The sequence below is a fragment of the Gorilla gorilla genome, chromosome 14 (genome assembly GCF_029281585.2).
Source record: "Gorilla gorilla gorilla isolate KB3781 chromosome 14, NHGRI_mGorGor1-v2.1_pri, whole genome shotgun sequence".
Classification (NCBI taxonomy): Eukaryota; Metazoa; Chordata; class Mammalia; order Primates; family Hominidae; genus Gorilla; species Gorilla gorilla.
Window position 1 is genome coordinate 45,625,991 of NC_073238.2, and position 20,005 is coordinate 45,645,995.

General features: G+C 42.9%; 1 protein-coding gene across 2 annotated transcripts in view; it reads left to right on the plus strand.

The window, feature by feature from the left end:
• Nucleotides 1–20,005, plus strand: part of B3GLCT (beta 3-glucosyltransferase) — a 125,601-nt gene that overhangs the window by 90,715 nt on the left and 14,881 nt on the right. The gene's annotated exons all lie outside the window — the stretch shown is intronic.

Sequence of the window (20,005 nt, forward strand, 5' to 3'; positions counted from 1 at the left end):
GCGTGAGATGGTATCTCATTGTGGTTTTGATTTGCATTTCTGTAATGACCAGTGATGAGCTTTTTTTCATATGTTTGTTGGCCACATAAATGTCTTCTTTTGAGAAGCGTCTGTTCATATCCTTCGTCCACTCTTTGATGGGGTTGTTTGTATTTTTCTTGTAAATTTGTTTAAGTTCTTTGTAGATTCTGGATATTAGCTCTTTGTCAGATGGATAGATTGCAAAAATTTTCTCCCATTCTGTAGGTTGCCTGTTCACTCTGATGATAGTTTCTTTTGCTGTGCAGTAGCTCTTTAGTTTAATTAGATCCTGTTTGTCAATTTTGGCTTTTGTTGCCATTGCCTTTGATGTTTTAGTCACGAAGTCTTTGCCCATGCCTATGTCCTGAATGGTATTGCCTAGGTGTTCTTCTAGACTCTTTATGGTTTTAGGTCTTACATGTAACTCTTTAATCCATTTTAATTTTTGTATAAGGTGTAAGAAAGGTTTTCTGCATATGGCTAGCCAGTTTTCTCAACACCACTTATTAAATAGAGAATCCTTTCCCCATTGCTTGTTTTTGTCAGGTTTGTCAAAGATCTGATGGTTGTAGATGTGTGGCATTATTTCTGAGGCCTCTGTTCTATTCCATTGGTCTGTATATCTGTTTTGGTACCAGTACCATGCTGTTTTGGTTACTGTGGCCTTGTAGTATAGTTTGAAGTCAGGTAGCCTGATGCCTCCACCTTTGTTCTTTTTGCTTTGGATTGTCTTGGCTATATGGGCTCTTTTTTTGTTCCATATGAAATTTAAAATAGTTTTTTCTAATTCTGTGAAGAAAGTCAATGGTAGCTTGATGGGGATTGCATTGAATCTGTAAATTACTTTGGGCAGTATGGCCATTTTCACAATACTGATTCTTCCTATCCATGAGCATGGAATGTTTTTTCATTTGTTTGTGTCCTCTCATTTCCTGAGCAGTGGTTTGTAGTTCTCCTTGAAGAGGTCCTTCAGATCCCTTGTAAGTTGGATTCCTAGGTATTTTATTCTCGTTGTAGCAATTGTGAATGGCAGTTCACTCATGATTTGCTTCTCTATTATTGGTGTATAGGAATGCTTATGATTTTCGCACATTGATTTTGTATCCTGAGACTTTGCTGAAGTTGCTTATCAGCTTAAGGAGATTTTGGGCTGAGATGATGGGATTTTCTAAATATATGATCATGTCATCTGCAAACAGAGACAATTTGACTTCCTCTCTTCCTATTTGAATATCCATTATTTCTTTCTCTTCCTTATTGCCCTGGACAGAACTTCCAATACTGTGTTGAATAGGAGTGGTGAGAGAGGGCATCCTTGTCTTGTGCCAGTTTTCAAAGGGAATGCTTCCAGCTTTTGCCCATTCAGTATGATACTGGCTGTGGATTTGTCATAAATAGCTCTTATTATTTTGAGATACATTTCATCAATACCTAGTTTATTGAGTGTTTTTAGCATGAAGGGGTGTTGAATTTTATCGAAGGCCTTTTTGCATCTATTGAGATAATCATGTGGTTTTTGTCATTGGTTCTGTTTATGTGATGGATTACATTTATTGTTTTGCATGTGTTGAACCCGTCCAACATCCCAGGTATGAAGCTGACTTGATCATGGTGGATAAGGTTTTTGATGTGGTGCTGGATTTGGTTTGCCAGTATTTTACTGAGGATTTTCACATCAATGTTCATCAGGGATATTGGCCTGAAATTTTTTTTCTTGTGTCTCTGCCAGGTTTTAGTATCAGAATGATGCTGGCCTCATAAAATGAATTAGGGAGGAATCCCTGTTTTTATTGTTTGGAATAGTTTCAGAAGGAGTGGTACCAGCTCCTTTTTGTATCTCTGGTGGAATTCGGCTGTGAATCTGTCTGGTTCTGGGCTTTGGTTGGTTGGTAGGCTATTAATTATTGCCTCAATTTCAGAACTTATTGGTCTATTCAGGGATTTTACCTCTTCCTGGTTTAGTCTTGGGAGGGTGTATGTGTCCAGGAATTTATCCATTTCTTCTAGATTTTCTAGTTTATTTGCGTAGAGGTGTTTATAGTATTATCTGATGGTAGTTTGTATTTCTGTGGGATCAGTGGTTATATCCCCGTTATCATTTTTTATAGTTGCTATTTTATTCTTCTCTCTTTTTTTCTTTATTAGTCTAGCTAGCAGTCAATTTTGTTAATCTTTTCAAAAAACCAGCTCCTGGATTCACTGATTTTTTAGAGTTTTTTTGTGTCTCTGTCTCCTTCAGTTCTGCTCTGATCTTAGTTATTTCTTGTCTTCTGCTAGCTTTTGACTTTGTCTGCTCTTTCTTCTCTAGTTCTTTTAATTGTGATGTTAGGATGTTAATTTTAGATCTTTCTCACCCTCTCCTGTGGGCATTTAGTGCTATAAATTTCCCTCTAAACACTGCTTTAGCTGTGTCCCAGAGGTTCTGGTACATTGTGTGTTTGTTCTCATTGGTTTCAAAGAACTTATTTCTGCCTAAATTTCCTTACTTACCCATAGTCATTCAGGAGCACATTGTTCAGTTTCCATGTAGTTTTGCGGTTTTGAATGAGTTTCTTAATCCTAAGTTCTAATTTGATTTCACTGTAGTCTGAGAGACTATTATGATTTCCGTTCTTTTGCATTTGCTGAGGAGTGTTTTACTTCCAATTATGTGGTCAGTTTTAGAATAAGTGTGATGTGGTGCTGTGAAGAATGTATATTCTGTTGATTTGGGGTGGAGAGTTCTGTAGATGTCTATTAGGTCTGCTTGGTCCAGAGCTGAGTTCAAGTCCTGAATATCCTTGTTAATTTTCTGTCTCGTTGATCTGTCTAATATTGACAGTGGGGTGTTAAAGCCTCCCACTATTATTGTGTGGGAGTCTAAGTCTCTTTGTAGGTCTTTAAGAACTTGCTTTATGAATCTGGGTGCTCCTGTATTGGGTGCATATATATTTAGGATAGTTAGCTCTTCTTTTTGCATCGATCCCTTTACCATTATGTAATGCCCTTCTTTGTCTTTTTTGATCTTTGTTGGCTTAAAGATCTGTTTTATCAGATAGTAGGATTGCAACCCTTGCTCTTTTTTTTTTTTTTTTTTGCTTTCCATTTTCTTGGTAAATCTTCCTCCATTCCTTTATTTTCAGCCTATGGGTGTCTTTGCACATGAGATGAGTCTACTGAATACAGCACTCCAATGAGTCTTGACTCTTTTATCCAATTTGTCAGTCTGTGTCTTTTAAATGGAGCATTTAGCCCATTTACATTTAAGATTAATATTGTTATGTGTGAATTTGATTCTGTCATTATGATGCTAGCTGGTTATTTTGCCAGTTAGTTGATGCGGTTTCTTCATAGTGTCAAAGGTCTTTACAATTTGATATGTTTTTGCAGTGGCTGGTACCGCTTTTTCCTTTCCATATTTAGTGCTTCCTTCAGGAGCTCTTGTAAGGAAGGCCTTGTGGTGGCAAAATCTCTCAGCATTTGCTTGTTTGTAAAGGATTTTATTTCTCTTTCACTTATGAAGTTTAGTTTGGCTGGGTATGAGATTCTGGGTTGAAAATTCTTTTCTTTAAGAATGTTGAATACTGGCACCCATTCTCTTCTTGTGGCTTGTAGGGTTTCTGCTGGGAGATCCGCTGTTAGTCTGATGGACTTCCCTTTGTGGGTGACCCGACCTTTCTCTCTGGCTGCCTTTAACATTTTTTCCTTCATTTCAACCTTGGTGAATCTGACGATTATGTGCCTTAGGGTTGCTCTTCCTGATGAGTATCTTTGTGGTGTTCTCTGTATTTCCTGAGTTTGAATGTTAGCTTGTCTTGCTAGGTTGGGGAAGTTCTCCCAGATAATATCCTGAAGAGTGTTTTCCAACTTGCTTCCATTCTCCCCATCACTTTCAGGTACAGCAATCAAACGTAGATTTGGTCTTTTCACATAGTCCCATATTTCTTGGAGGCTTTGTTCATTTTTCATTCTTTTTTCTCTAATCTTGTCTTCACACTTTATTTCAGTAAGTTGGTCTTCAATCCTTGCTATCCTTTCTTCCACTTGATCGATTAGGCTGTTGATACTTGTGTGTGCTTCACAAAGTTCTCATGCTGTGTTTTTCAGCTCCATCAGGTTATTTATGTTCTTCTCTAAACTGGTTATTCTAGTTAGCAATTCATCTAACCTTTTTTCAAGGTTCTTAGCTTCCTTGCATTGGATTAGAACATGCTCCTTTAACTCGGAGGAGTTTGTTATTACCCACCTTCTGAAGTCTACTTCTGTCAGTTCGTCATACTCATTCTCTGTCCAGTTTTGTTCCCTTGCTGGTGAAGAGTTGTTATCCTTGGGAGAAGAGGCATTCTGGTTTTTTTTTTTTTGGAATTTTCAGCCATTTTGCACTGGTTTCTCCTCATCTTTGTGGATTTATCCACCTTTGGTCTTTGATGTTGGTGTCCTTTGAATGGGATTTTGTGTGGACGTCCTTTTTTTTTTGATGCTGATGCTATTCCTTTCTGTTTGTTAGTTATCCTTCTAACAGTCAGGCCTCTCTACTGTAGGTCTGCTCGAGTTTGCTGGACGTTCACTCCAGACCCCATCTGCCTGGGTATTACCAGTGGAGGCTGCAGAACAGCAAAGATTGCTGCCTTTTCCTTCCTTTGGAAGCTTTGTCCCAGACGGGCATGCGCCAGATGTCAGCTGGAGCTCTGCTGTATGAGGTGTCTGTTGGCCCCTCCTGGGAGGTGTCTCCCAGTCAGGAGGCACAGGGTTCAGGGACCCACTTGAGGAGGGAGTCTGTCCCTTAGCAGAGCTCCAGTGCTGTGCTGGGAGATCCACTGCTCTCTTCAGAGCCGGCAGGCATGAACGTTTAAGTCTGCTGAAGCTGTGCCCACTGCCACCCCTTCCCCCAGGTGCTCTGTCCCAGGGAGATGGGAGTTTTATGTATAAGCCCCTGACTGGGCATCTGCCTTTCATTTAGAGATCCCCTGCCCAGAGAGGAGGAATCTAGAGAGGCAGTCTGGCTACAGCAGCTTTGCCTAGCTGTGGTGGCCTCTACCCAGTTAGAACTTCTACACAGCTTTGTTTATACTCTGAGGGGAAAAGTGCCTACTCAAGCCTCAGTAATGGCAGACGCCCCTCCCGCCACCAAGCTCGAGCATCCCAGGGGGACTTCAGACTGCTGTGCTGGCAGCGAGGATTTCCAGCCAGTGGATCTTAGCTTGCTGGGCTCCGTGGGGCTGGGATTCGCTGAGCTAGACTACTTGGCTCCCTTGCTTTAGCCCCCTTTCCAGGGGAGTGAACAGTTCTGTCTCACTGGCATTCCAGGCACCACTGGGGTATAAAAAAACTCCTGCAGCTATTTCGATGTCTGCCCAAATGGCTGCCCAGTTTTGTGTGTGAAACCCAGGGACCTGGTGGTATAGGTACCTGAGGGAATATCCTGGTCTGCAGGTTGTGAAGACCGTGGGAAAAGTGTAGGATCTGGGCTGGAATGCACCATTCCTCATAGCACAGTCCCTCTTGACTTCTCTTGGCTAGGTGAGGGAGTTCCCCGACCCCTTGTGCTTCCCAGGTAATGCGACGCACCCACTGTTTCTGCTCGCCCTCTGTGGGCTCCACCCACTGTCCAACCAGTCCCAATGAGATGCACCAGGTACCTCAGTTGGAAATGCAGAAATCACCTGCCTTCTGCATTGATCTCACTGGGAGCTGCAGACCAGAGCTGTTCCTATTTGGCCATCTTGCCAGCCATCTCCTGTTTTGTTTTGTTTTGTTTGATAATTATTTCTCATAGTTCTGGAGGGCTAGAAGCCTGAGATCAGGCTGCCAGCATGGTTGGGTTCTAGTGAGGGCTCTCTTGGGTTGCAGGCTGCTGACTTCTTGTATCTTCAAATGGTGGAAAGAGAGCAAGCCAGCTCTGTGGCCTCTTCTCAGAAGGGCATGAATCCCATTTATGAGGTCTCTACCCTCGTGATCTCTTCACCCTCCCAAAAGGTCCCACCTCTAAATAGCTTCATATTGGGGATTAGATTTCAACATATGATAAAATTTGGGGGGAACACAAACATTCATTTCATAACAGCTACTAGTCTTCTCTTAGTATAGATTATCAAATACTAAGAAAAAGAAGGGTCTATTTTTCAATAGAGATGATGGAGAAATACTGTAAAATTATGTAACTTTTTTTTTATCACCATCTGGTTCATCCACAGTATGTTTCTTTTTCCTTTTTTTTTAATTGTGGTAAAGTACACACAACATCAAATTTACCATCTTAACCATTTTTAAGTATACAGTTTAGTAGTATTAAATACATGCATAATGTTGTGCAGCCATCTGCATAACTCTTTTCATCTTGTAAAACTGAACCTCTATATCCATTAAAAAATAACTGTCTATACTCCCCTAACCCCATCCCCTGGCAACCATCATTCTATTTTCTGCCTCTATGATTTTGACTTCTCTCAGTACCTCATATAAATGGAATCATACAGTACTTGTTTTTTTTTGTGACTTGCTTATTTTACTTAGCATAATGTCCTCGAAATTTATCCGTGTTGTAGCATATTGCAGAATTTCCTTCCTATTTAAGTCTGAATAACATTCCTTGGATACAGTATGGATAGACCATATTTTGCTTATCCATTCATCTGTTGATGGACACTCCATCAACATGGGGTTGTGGGTATGCACCCAGAAATTGAATGACTAGATCATATGGTAATTCTATTTATAATGGAACCATCACACTGTTTTCCCATAGAGGTTGTTCCGTTTTACATTCCTACCAGAAGTGCACAAGGTTTCCAGTTTCTCCACATCCTTGTCAACCCCATTATTTTCTGGGTTTTTTGTTTTTTTTTTTTGATAGTCGCTATTCTAGTGGGTGTGAATTTTGATTTGCCTTTCCCTAATGATTAGTTGGTTAGGAAAAAACTGAGCTATTTTCCCCTCTGTTCTCACACTGCAATAATCATCAACACAGAAGACAACTTTTGTGACCAAAAGTGTGGAGCAGGGAGAGTTCTCCTACCCACCAAGCAATCAATCAGTTCTGTAGTGGACACCAAATGGGTGTCCTTTAATTCAATTTTAACACTGTCTACCTGGAGATAGTGCCAATTCCCACAGTTTGAGGGCTCAGTCCCCAAGACTGCCCTACCACCCCATACACCAGACACCAGTTGTTAAGTCCAGGCATCCAGAACTTCTGACTGATGAGCTTCACGTCAGGGTTCTTACAACCTCCTCTGTGGGTTTATTTAATTTGCTAGAGTGGCTCTCAGAACTCAGGGAAATACTTTCTCACATTTACCAGTTTATTATAAAGGATATTACAAAGATACAGATGAAGAGATGTGTAGGGTGAGGTATGAGAGAAGGGGTGTAGAGCTTCCATGCCCTCCAGGAACTCCACATGTTCAGATATTCTAAAGCTCTCTGAAGCCTGCTCTCTTGGGGTTTATGAAGGCTTCATTATATAGCCACGATTGATTAAACCATTGGCCACTGATGATCAACTTGACTTTCAGCTGCTTTCCCCTCCCAGGAGATTGGGGGGTGGGACTGAAAGTCCCAACTCTCTAATCATGCCTTTGTCTTTCTGGTGACCAGTCCCATCTTGAAGCTGTCGGTATACATTAGCCTACAAAAAGATAGCAATTTGGACGTTCCAAAGATTTTAGGATTGGTATGTCAGCAAATGGGTGATGAAAATGAAATATATATTTCATAATATCACAGCCTACCCTCAGTCTTCAGATACCTTACATCAAAAGAACATACAACTCAAAAGATATTGCCACATTAGAGTCTCATTTCATCATTAATAACTAGTCTAGTCCACTATATTGTATTAATGTTTCCCAGAGTGAGTCCACTCAAGTTTGCAGGCTTCCCTTCAATCTTGTCAGGTTCCAAAGCTGGAGCGGTCTTGGCAAACAAATAGCTTTACCTTTTTAGATATCTGTTATAATTGAGCTGAGAGACAATGTCATCTGTTTCTCTAAGGGTCTTTCAAGGTGTTAATGTAATGTTGGATTTCCCTCAATTTATAACCCATTATTCATTCCTTTACCCTCAACTACTATTTCTCTTTCTCTCTGTTAATACCCAAATGTTTCCACCTTTGGAAGAGACATCAGAATCACTACCGTTCTGGTTTAGACTGCAGGCAACAATGCTAGTCTAGCAGGTACCCTCTCCTCAGCCCACTCCCATCAGATAGGGTGAAGTTATGTAGGTGCAAAGCTAGTGGGTTATTTTTACCACCAGGCAATATAGCTGCATTCACTCTTAGCCCCAGCTTTGCTAAGTGGGGTGAAGGAGCAACACAGTCACATCAGGCCCTGAGGAATTTTGACATAAGCTTTAAAAACACAGTTATGGTTTTTTGCCTAGAAATCAGCCCTGCTTCCAGCACTGGCAGTTGCAGGCCTGGTCCTAGGACCACTACGTCAAGTAGGAGGGAAAGAAAAGGTTTTAGTGAGCTGATTTAGGGAAGAAAGAAAAAATGATCATTATTCCAATGTACTCCTGCTTTGGCAAGATTTGCATAGTCATCCGAGCATCCTCTTCACCCCTTCTTCTCCAGACCAGCCTTAGAAAAACAGGAACATCTAGTGGGCAGACTCCTTTAGTCCCACTCATGTTGAGTATGAGCACACACTCTTGAAGGCATGTAAGCCAGCCTTTTATGTTTCCAGTGTTTTAATTACCTGTTCTATTCATCTATCAAACTGTGACTCTGAGGAGACTATCTCTGTGCCCATTGTTGGACATTATAGGCTGTACAGTGTGTTCCTTGGTCTGAAGAAATGACGATTGGCCATACAAATCCATGCAATATCTTCTGTTTAGTTGTTTTTTTAATGGTACTCAGAGTATTTGCATGTTCCACTGAGTAAGCAAAAGCCATGCCAGAGTCATTGTCTATTCCTGTCAAGACCCATTTGTAGCCCCATAGGGCCACTAGCACCGGTCTCTGTATTGCCAGCTTTGTTTAGGACCTTTGCACCAGGGAATCTGCCCCATAGCCATTATCAGTCTCTGTCTTTTTTTTCTGGTGGAGAGAACAGTTCTTATTGGCATTTTGTGCCTGAGAGGATGCAAAAGGAACATGTCTGGATTCAGCCCATCTCTGCCTGCTGCCGTACCCCCATATCCACTAATTTCATGGATCCACGTGACCACCTCAAGGAAGTCCACAGGGATACCTGCTTGTCAATTCCATTCACCTTCCAAACCTGGAAAGGGGCTCTTCTGATTGACATTGACTTGTTCTACTTTAATGCACCCCTCAAATGTCCATGGGGCCATGCTTCATATGGGCATCCTTTTAATAGGCCAAGTATCCATTGCCCTCTTGCCTAACTGTATGGGCAGGCAATTGGTCACTGCCTATGAGTTAGTAAAATCCTAAACGCAAGTGTTTCTACCACTGTTCAATTCTTCCATTACTGTTAGGAAAATGCATCCAATACAGCCCACTGAGATTATTTGTTTTTACCTCCTTTGGTCAAAATAGCAGACTTCCAAACAGGATGGTATTCATTTACCCTGGTATTGAATTGCCATCCTCAAACCAAGTAGCTCTTGGTTGGTCAGTCAAGAGCTGCTTACAGGGTAGTGTAGAATCCAGTGGCTCCTCAAATAGTTCCAGAGTCAGTTTTAGGGGAAAAGAGGCCCTCTGTGAGGATCTCCTCCTTGCATTCCCCAGGTAGCACGATCGTGTATAAATTCTGTTTGATAATGGAATGGGCATTGCCTCCCTTATTAGAGTGTTCCTCTGACATCACCCAAAACAGCATGGGCATTTCAGATATAAATGTAATTGCCCGATGTGTTCTTCCTGCCTGCTGCACAGATAAAACCAGTTCATTGAGACTGTAATATTGCAGTAAAGAAAGAGTTTAATTAATGCAAGACTGGCCAAGTGGGAGGACTGGAGTTATTACTTAAAGTAGTCTCACTGAGAACTCAGAGACTAGGGTTTTTTGGATAATTGGGTGGGCAGGGGGCTAGGGAATGGTTACTGCTGATGGGTTGGGAATGAAGTCCTAGGGATGTGGAAAACGGTCCTTGTACAATGAATCTGGCTTTGGTTGGGGACCACAGGGCTGGTTGAGTCATGAGTCATGGGTCTGAGTGGGTTCAGTTGGTTACCAGAAGGCAAAAATCTGAAAAACATCTCAAAAGACCAATCTTAGGTTCTACAATAGTAACGTTATCTATAGGAGCAATTGGGGAAGTGTCAAATCTTGTGACCTCTGTCCACATGATTCTTGAGCAGTAAGGGATGATAAAAAATACACTTTAGCAAAGTTCAGGCCCCTCCCCTGATCCTCATCTTGTGGTCTTTCATTAGTTTTTGGTCCCTGAGCAAGGAGGAGATTAGTTTTAGGGAGAGACTGTTAGCATCCTTCCTTCCAAGTTAAACTATAAACTAAATTCCTGCCATGATTAGCTTGACCTACGCCCAGGAATGAGTGAAGACAGCCAGCCTGTGAGACTAGAAGCAAGATGGAGTCAGCCAAGCTAAATTTCTCTCACTGTCATAATCTTTGCAAGGGGGGTTTCATCAAGATCACTTTATGTCGTTTGGTCATAGGGGTAGCCTCAGTTAATGTCCTGTAGCAAGGAAGTAAATGCCCTTCAAGTGGAAATTCTCTAGTTCAAAGTCCTAGTAGTCATTGTTGGGAGGCACTCACAAACCTTTGCCATAAGCCCCAGGAGGTACTCTGCAGAGGGCTATCAAATGGGGAAGTTGTCCCCACCAGCTCTTCAGTTTCTGTTCTGCACTATGTGGGCCTGGGCAATCTTAACTGGTTCCAATTTTAGCATGTTCCATTAATACTGCTCAAAGGATTTACATATCTTCTGTTTTACAGTACTGGATAGGGGGAACATTTCCCAGTCAGATAAAATGTCTCTTCCCATAATGCAGTCAGGTAAAAGAGATAAAACCATTTCACATGAAGTATGTTCAAATATGGCAGCTTTCATAATCCTAACAACCGTTACACTTTTATGTTCTAGTCCCAGGAATTTCTCCTTTTCATCCCCAGATCATTTTACCCTTTCTTCTGCAAAAGGCTTTGGGTCCCCAGCCTGGAGTCCCACCAGGAGACCCTGGCCTCTCTCTTAATTGTTACCTTGATTAACCAGTCTAACAGGTAATTATAGGTGGGGTTTCTCATTTTAATCTTTATCTTCTTGTCTTTAAAAGTTCTCCAAACTCGGGGAAATGCAGCAAACTGGTTTGGGCCCTTAAATGTTGAGAGATCAGCCAGGGGTCCCTTTCCTCCACTCAGTCTTTAATAATGTTGTATTAAGACCTTTGTTTTAACCCCATCAATTTCTACTTTATTCATTCCATTTTTTAATAACCACCTAAATATGTCCACCCTTCTGGGGTGAGTCCCATGGCTCTCCCCTTTCTTTTTCCTCTTACTTTCATTCCTATCAATATTTTCTTTATTCATCTTATTTCTTACAAACCATTTAAAAATTTCCACCTCCCAGGATGAGTCCTTTGACTCTCCCCTCTCCCCTTCATCATTTTCTTGTTAATTAACCTAATGTCTTTATTAGCATCTGTAAGACCTCAAGGTAAAGCTTAGACCACAAATTTGATAAGGCTTCTGGAACTGTCTTGGTTTTGCAGCAGTAAGGTTATATGAGGTGCCCATGCAAAATGGGCCCCTTTAGTAACAACATGTACCATGGCCTGGATAACGGTCATATTCAGTGGGTGAATATCCCAGTTATCATAAAGCTAGTCCCACATGGCTTACAGATGAAATGTAAGCTGCATAATTTGGGGTGTTCTACTTGGCATTTATAGATGGAGTCTGGCAGTCCCCCTTCTCAGGGTAAACAGATCTTACAGTGGCTTTTATTCAGTCCATCAGGCTTGCTGTTCCCTCAGGAATAACCTCCTGTGTGTCTGGATTATGTACACCCATGTGCAATTGTTCAGCATTGAGTTGTGGGTCCTGCATCAAACCAAACATGCTCTTCCATTCTGCAGCATTCAAAACCAAAGATACTGCCCCTAAATTAGTTATTCTCATAATCCATTTTTATAAAGGTTCCTCAAGAGGTGGATGATACAGATCTACAAAATGGAATAGTTCCTTTTCACCATACCCTCTAGTTTCAATAATTATTTGGTTCTTCCCTTCTCCCACAGGTCACCACAGGTCTCAGAGGTACTTTCTGTTGTTCCTGCACAATTTTGCCCTTGTGCCATGGTTCTGAGGCTAGTGGCTGAAGCTTAGACTCACTGAAATCTAAGTTTGGAGTATGTAGTGTCACAGTCTAACCCAGCACTCTCTTTTAATTTTATTTTAGCTAGTATAGATAACAGTAATCAAGGGATTGAATAGTTTGCTTTTTTCTGATTAGTTTGCATTTTCTTATGCATCTGGTGAACCAATTCTCCATCTCTAAATTCCATTGGTAACTTTTACCTTTAGTAACTCAGCAGAGCACTGTGACTTCATATCACAGGTGATTGTTTGGCCACCCAGGAATCAAGGGTTTCTCATCCCCCAGGCTTTTATCCTTTCTCTTCTCAAACCAAATGTTTCTCTGAACCTGAGCCATTCTAGCTAATCCCACTTCACTAACATCAATTGTTCCTGAAAAACTCTCAGAACATTTTTTTCTGTGTTCTTATACCACAACAATCAATGAGGAAGAATTCTGTGACCCTGAAATATGTGGGAATTTCTTCTCCCCAGCAAACAAGCAGTCCTCTTCCTGCTGGGTGTCCTCCAATTCAGTTCTGACACCATCTGCCTGGAGATAGCCTTAGATCCCACAGGTTGACGGCTCAGTCCCCAAGACTGCTTCCCCAGACACCAGTCATAAGTCCAGACCTCCAGATCTTCTGACTGACTGACTTTAAGTTGGGGTTCCCACAGCCCCTTCTTTGGGTTCCTTTAATTTGCTGGAGCAGCTCACAGAACTCAGGGAAACACTTAGGTTTACTGGTTTATTGTAAAGGATATTATCAAGGATGCAGATGAAGAGATGTGTAGGGCAAGGTATGGGGGAAGGAGTGTGGAGCTTCCTTGCCCCCCTTGGGTGCTCGACCCCCAGGAATCTGCACATGTTTAGCTATCCAGAAACTGTTCAAACCCTGTCCTTTTGGGGTTTTATGGAGGCTTCATTATATAGGCATGATTGACAACCATTTAAAAATGTGATTGAACAAAAAGCCCATGTTCTAAACCCAGAAAGACCTCCTTATTCAGACTTTTCTTGGCCTCTCTGTGTAGTATTTCTTCCTCTAGGTTATGGGGCAGGACATTTTCTGGAATTAGAGTCTTTTGACCCACAATCAGATTAAATTCCTACCTTGGGCAGGTACAAGGACATTGATAGAGGCAAGAGGCACAGAAATTCCTAGGCAGAAACGGCCAGGTCCCCAGTGAAACCCAACCTTCAAGCCAGGCTATCAGCTCAGGGTAGGGTCCACAGCCAGAAGTGAGAACTTCCTCGATGCCTTTTAGCTAATCAAATGGTGCTTTTCCCAGGCCCACCTATGGACCAGTCAGCACACACTCCCCGATCCTGAGCCGATAAAAACCCCAGACTCAGCCACATATTGGGACTACCTGCCTTAGTTAGGGCACCCTCTCACACAGAGGGCTACTCACTTTGGGTCCCCTCTTGTGTTGAGAGCTGTTCTTTCATTGAATAAAACCCTCCTCCACCTGGCTCACTCTCCAGTGTCTGTGTAACCTCATTCTTCTTGGATGTGGGACAAGAACCTGGGACCCGCTGAACAGTGGGAGTGAAAAGGGTTGTAACACTTTCCTGGCTGGCTCACTGAGCTGAGGGTGGTGACACACTCCTGTTCACTAGAGCGGCAACCCTTCTAGGGGCCTAGACCTCAGGATTCCCTGAGCCGGAGCTGTAACACTGTAATCCTCCCACCCTTTGCTGGTGCTGGGCAGCTGCCCCACATCATGGGAACTGGCAGCGGTGGGGCTGGGCCAGCCCAGGAGCCACGGGCTGGAGTGGGGCGGCAGGACCAAATGAGCTGGGACATGCCCCCATTCACCAAAGCATACAGATGGTAGGAATGAATGAGCTATAACAGGAACAAGCTGTGATGCTTCCTGGGGGCTCAGAGCTTAGGACTCCCTGAGCAAAAGGGTAACACCCCTTGGGGCTCCGCAGTTGCTGGCATCTCCAAGTTTTCAGGCTCTGCTGCATCCCCCACCCCTTGTCCAGATGCTGGCACCCAAGGCAGAAGCCAGTCACAGCATGCCCAGCCCAGCTATGGGCTGAGCACAGAGCCACAGCAGGTGTGGAACCTGGGCCAGTAACATGAGCTAAGCATTGCCTGCCAGGCTTAATGGGCAGAGCAAGTCTAGTGGCAAGCCCAGAGCTGAGTGAGGCCCCGGCAAGAGGTGCCGCTGGCCAACCGTGGAGATTTCTGGCTGGTGAAGCAGCACTGAAAGAATCTTGTGTCAACAGAAGAAGGTCAGAGAGAGAGATTGTTTCCTGACATCTGCTCCTGAGGCCTAATAAAGCAACCCAGCATTATAATAAAAGACTAACAAGGGCTGTGGGAGTTAAGAGCCAGGAACTTTGGATGAAAACCAATATATATGTATTAGTCCATTTTTACACAGCCAAACCATATCAATATATAATCATAATATCACACCAGGACAGTGGACAGGTCAGTAGTCTGACAGCAAGAATATAATGCTCAATTCTAAACTGGAGAATGTAAACACAGCAAGGAGATCCTGGATACAGCGTTGAATTGTACCATGCTGGACTGGCTGCTGCTCTCCATGATTATGATCTGTCACACATCAATAAGAGACCTAGAACTTGCTTTCCTGAGAGCAAGAGATGAGTAGTTTTGTTTGTAGGACACAGTTAATTTTGATGCAACTAACCTAAAAGATAAGCATATTCTTTCTCAACCACTTTGTAAAGCTGAAAGTAAATTCAGTAGCCTAGAAATTGATCTCCATCATACAAGAGATGCTCTCAGAGAAAAGACCTTGGTTTTAGAATCCGTACAAAGAAACCTAAGCCCTCTTGCATGGCACCAGGTCGGGGATAACCAGGTCCACATGTCTTTATGTCTTTCCACAATGTCAGACTTTTACTGATGCTATTTCAGCCACAAAAGCCATGAGCTACATGGAGTTCCCAAGGAATCGATTCTCAGTACTTCCTTTTCAGTCAGTAGAGCCATAGGCACACAGGTTCAAGCCACTCCACAAGTCAGTCAATATTGCAAACCATAATAGTATACTTAATATATAATTTTATAGATTAAACTTCCCATAACAAAGTAACATTTAACATCAAGGAAAAGGGAATAGGAAAAAGGGTTAATGAACCACTCCAGGGAGAGAGACATTGACAAAAAGAATATCCTGGTCTGGGGCAGGCAGTCCCTCAATCTTGCAAGGAAAAGACTTTGATGTGGGCAGAGCCTTCAGTGGCAAATGCCAGGTGCTTATCACAAGTGACAGCAAGACTGTCAGTTAAGATGGCCGTTTGAGCTGCTGAAGTCTTGCTCTTTCTATGGCCACAGAGTCCTCTGGTGAGGACTGAAAATGGAGGAATGTGCTTGGTTATGTCCTCATTTGATTGAATAGAGTCTTTATTGATCAAGTAAAACATCTGGCCTCTGTTGGCAAAGTGCCTAATGAAATGTAAGATGGAGTCTTTTTCTGAGATAAAGTTACTTATGTCAAGGATACTCTATGTGTAAGCCAAACACAGTGTCAAATGAAGTAAATCAAACAAATGTATTAGAATGAATAAGATAAAGTAAGTAAATACATTGGAAAGCAGAAGTCTGTAAAAGAGGGATTATCTTGACTACAGAGTAAAAATAGAAAGCCCCAAAACTTATATGGAAACAAATTTAGTACAACAAGAATGTGGAAACAAATTTAGTACAAGAAAGAGACCAAAGAAAGAGTAAACAAGATATAGTAGAAAAGTTAAAAGAAAATCTATCTTTGCAGACACAAGCAGCATCTTGAGAGAACTTAGTTAAGAGAGAATAAAGTTGCTTCAATAAGAAGTCGCAGGGAGCTGAGAAAGATCTGAAATCTGAACTCTCGAAAATGAAAACTTTGCATAAGACTAATAAAACTGAGTTGGAAAAATATAAGCAGCTCTATCTACAAGAATTAAAAGTTAGAAAATCATTGGCAACTAAACAAAACCAATGATAAAATAGCAGAGGTTAATAGCAAACTCCTTGTAGAGAACAGCAGATCAGATTTTTACACCACTCTTATTACGAGGCAGTCCTAGAGTCACCTTTTGTGCCGAAAACAGGATAGTGTTCAAAGAACATTTTCTAGTCACTCAGAAACCATCAACATTGTCAGAGGCCTTGACCTTCAGACAGATATAAACCTGATTGGAAGTCTTGTGAACTCTTTGAGCACCAACACTTGTCACTGGTCAGAGTTTCTTTTCATATATTAAATTCGTTTTCTTCACTTTCAACTTTAGCTTTATTAGCTAGGGTATTTTTATAAGACTCATGAGTGGGGATGGGAAAGGTGATCTTTTCATGTACTTTGTTTTGTTCTTACCCATCCCTCCCACCAAAAAATGAGACCAGAACTGTTAATGTTACTATTGCTCTGTGAGAAAAGATATCTTGGTGAATAATTTAGAGACAGGGCTCAGAAGAAGAGAGGAAAATGTGGGAAAGTTTGGAACTTTAGCCTAGAGACTTGTTGAATGGCTTTGCCCAAAATGTTAATAGTCATGGACAATAAACTACAGGTTGAGGTGATGTCAGATGGAAATGAGAAACTTGTTGGGAACTGGAGTAAAGGTGATTCTTGCTGTGTTTTAGCAAAGAGACTTGTGGCATTTTGCCCCTGCCCTAGAGATTTGTGAAACTTTCAACTCAAGAGAGATGATTTAGGGTATGTGGTGGAAGAAATTTCTAAGCAGAAAAGCATTCAGGAGCTGACTTGGATCCTGTTAAAGGCATTCAGTTTTACAAGGGAAGCAGAGCATAAAAGTTTAGAAAATGTGTACCCTGACTACACGATAGGAAAGAAAAACCCATTTTCTGGGGAGAAATTCAAGCCGGCTGCAGAAATTTGTGTAAGTAGCAGGTAGCCGAATGTTAATTCCCAAGATGGGGGAAATGTCTCCAGGTCATGTCAGAGACCTTCGCAGCAGCTCCTTCCCCCGCTCCCCTACCTCCGCATCACAGGCCCAGAGGCCCAGGAGGAAAAAGTGGTTTGTTTCGTGGGCTGGACTCAGGGTCCCCATGCTGTGTGCCGTCTAGGGACTTGGTGCTGTGCATTCCAGCCACTCCAGCCGTGTCTAAAAGAGGCCAAAGTACAGCTTGGGCTGTGACTTCAGAGAGTGGAAGCCCCAAGCCTTGGCAGCTTCCATGTGGTGTTGAGCCTGCGGGTACACAGAAGTTAAGAATTGAGGTTTGAGAACCTCTGCCTAGATTTCAGAAGATGTATGGAAATGCCTGGATGCCCAGGCAAGTTTGCTGCGGGATAGCGGCCCTCATGGAGAACCTATGCTAGTGGGGAAGGGAAATATGAGGTCGGAGCCCCCACACAGAGTCCCTACTGGGGCACCACCTAGTGGAGCTGTGAAAAGAGGGCCACTGTCCTCCAGACCACAGAATGGTAGATCTACTGACAGCTTGCACCATGCATCTGGAAGAGCCGCAGACACTCAATGTCAGCCCGTGAAAGCAGCCAGGAGGGAGGCTGTACTCTGCAAAGCCACAGGAGAAGGGCTGCCAACGACCATGGGAACCCACCTCTTGCATCAGTGTTACCTGGATGTGAGACATGGAGTCAAAGGAGATCCTTTTGGAACTTTAAGATTTGACTGTACCACTGGATTTTGGACTTGCATGGGGCCTGTGGCCTCTTCATTTTGGCCAATTTCTCCTATTCAGAATGGCTGTATTTACCCAATGCCTATACCCCATTGTATCTAGGAAGAACTAACTTGCTTTTGATTTTACAGGCTCATAGGTGGAAGGGATTTGTCATGTCTCAGATGAGACACTGGACTATGGACTTTTGAACTAATGTGGAAATGAGTTAAGACTTTTGGGGACTGTTGGGAAAGCATGATTGGTTTTGAAATGTGAGGACATGATATTTGAGAGGGGCCAGGGGTGGAATGATATGGTTTGGCTGTGTCCGCACCTAAATCTCAACTCGAATTGTATCTGCCAGAATTCCCACATGTTGTGGGAGGGACCCAGTGGGAGGTAATTGAATCCTGAGGGCCGGTCTTTCCCATGCTGTTCTCATGATAGTGAATAAGGCTCATGAGATCTGATGGGTTTATCAGGGGTTTCCACTTTTGCTTTTTTCTCATTGTCTTTTGCTGCCACCATGTAAGAAATGCCTTTTGCCCTCTGCCATAATTGTGAGACCTCCCCAGCCACAAGGTGGAACTGTAAGTTGAATTAAACCTCGTTTGCTTCCCAGTCTTGAGTATGTCTTTATCAGCAGTGTAAAAATGGACTAATGCATTACATTGGTACCAGGAGTGGGGTGTTGCTGAAAAGATACTCAAATATGTGGAAGTGACTTTGGAACTGGGTAACAGGCAGAGGTTGGAACAGTTTGGAGAGCTCAGAAGAAGACAGGAAGATGAATGAAAGTTTGGAACTGCCTAGAAACTTGTTGAATAGTTTTGACCAATGAAGTCCAGGCTGAGGTGGTTTCAGATGGAGATGAGGAACTTATTGGGAACTGGAGCAAAGGTCACTCTTGCTGCGCTTTAGCAAAGAGACTGGTGGAATTTTGCCCCTGCCCTAGAGATCTGTGGAGCCTTGAACTTGAGAGAGGTGATTTAGGGTATCTGGTGGAAGAAATTTCTAAGCAGCAGAGCATTCATGAGGTGACCTGGCTTATTCTGAAAGCGTTTAGTCATATTCATTCACAAAGAGATGGTTTGAAATTGGAACTTATTAAAAGGGAAGCAGAGCATAAAGGTTTGGAAAATTTGCAACCTGACCATGAGGTGAAAAAGAAAACCCCATTTTCTGGGGAGAAATTCAAGCCAGCTGCAGAAATTTGCATAAGTAACAAGGAGCTGAATGTTCATACCAAGACAATAGGGAAAATGTTTCCAGGGCATGTCAGAGATCTTTCATCACAGGCCCAGAGGCCTAGGAGGAAAAACGGTTTCATGGGCCTGGCCCAGGGCCCCACTGCTCTATGCAGCCTCAGGACTTGGTGCCCTGTGTCCCAGATGCTCCAGCCATGGCTAAAAGGGGCCAAGGTACAGCTTGGCTTTTGCTTCAGAGGGTGCAAGCCCCAAGCTTTAGCAGCTTCCATGTAGTGTTGGGCCTGCAGGTACACAGAAGACAAGAGTTGAGGTTTGGGAACCTCTGCCTAGATTTCAGAGAATGTACGGAAATACCTGGATGTCCAGGCAGAAGTCTGCTGCAGGGCTGGGGCCCTCATGAAGAACTTCTGCTATGGCAGTGCAGAAGGGAAATGTGGGGTTGGAGCCCCCACACAGAGTCCCCACTGGGACACTGCCTAGTGGAGCACTCAGAAGAGGGCCACCATCTTCCAGACCCCAGAATGGTAAATCCAGTGACGGCTTCCTCTGTGCACCTTGGAAAAGCCGCAAGCACTTAATACCAGCCTGTGAAAGCAGCCACAGGGGCTGTCCCCTGCAGAGCCACAGGGGTGGGGCTGCCCAAGGCCTAGGGAGCCCACCTCTTGCATCAGCATGTCCTGGATGTGAGACATGGAATCAAGGAGATTTTGGAGGTTTTATATATATATATATAAATTTTTTTTTTTTTTGAGACGGAGTTTCACTCTTGTCACCCAGGCTGGAGTGCAATGGCACGATCTTGACTCACTGCATTTGGAGGTTTAATATTTAATGATTGCCTGGCCAGGTTTTGCACTTGCATGGGGCCTGTGGCCCCTTTGTTTTGGCCATTTTCTCACATTTGGAACAGGAATATTTACCCCCTGTATCCCCGTTGTATCTTACA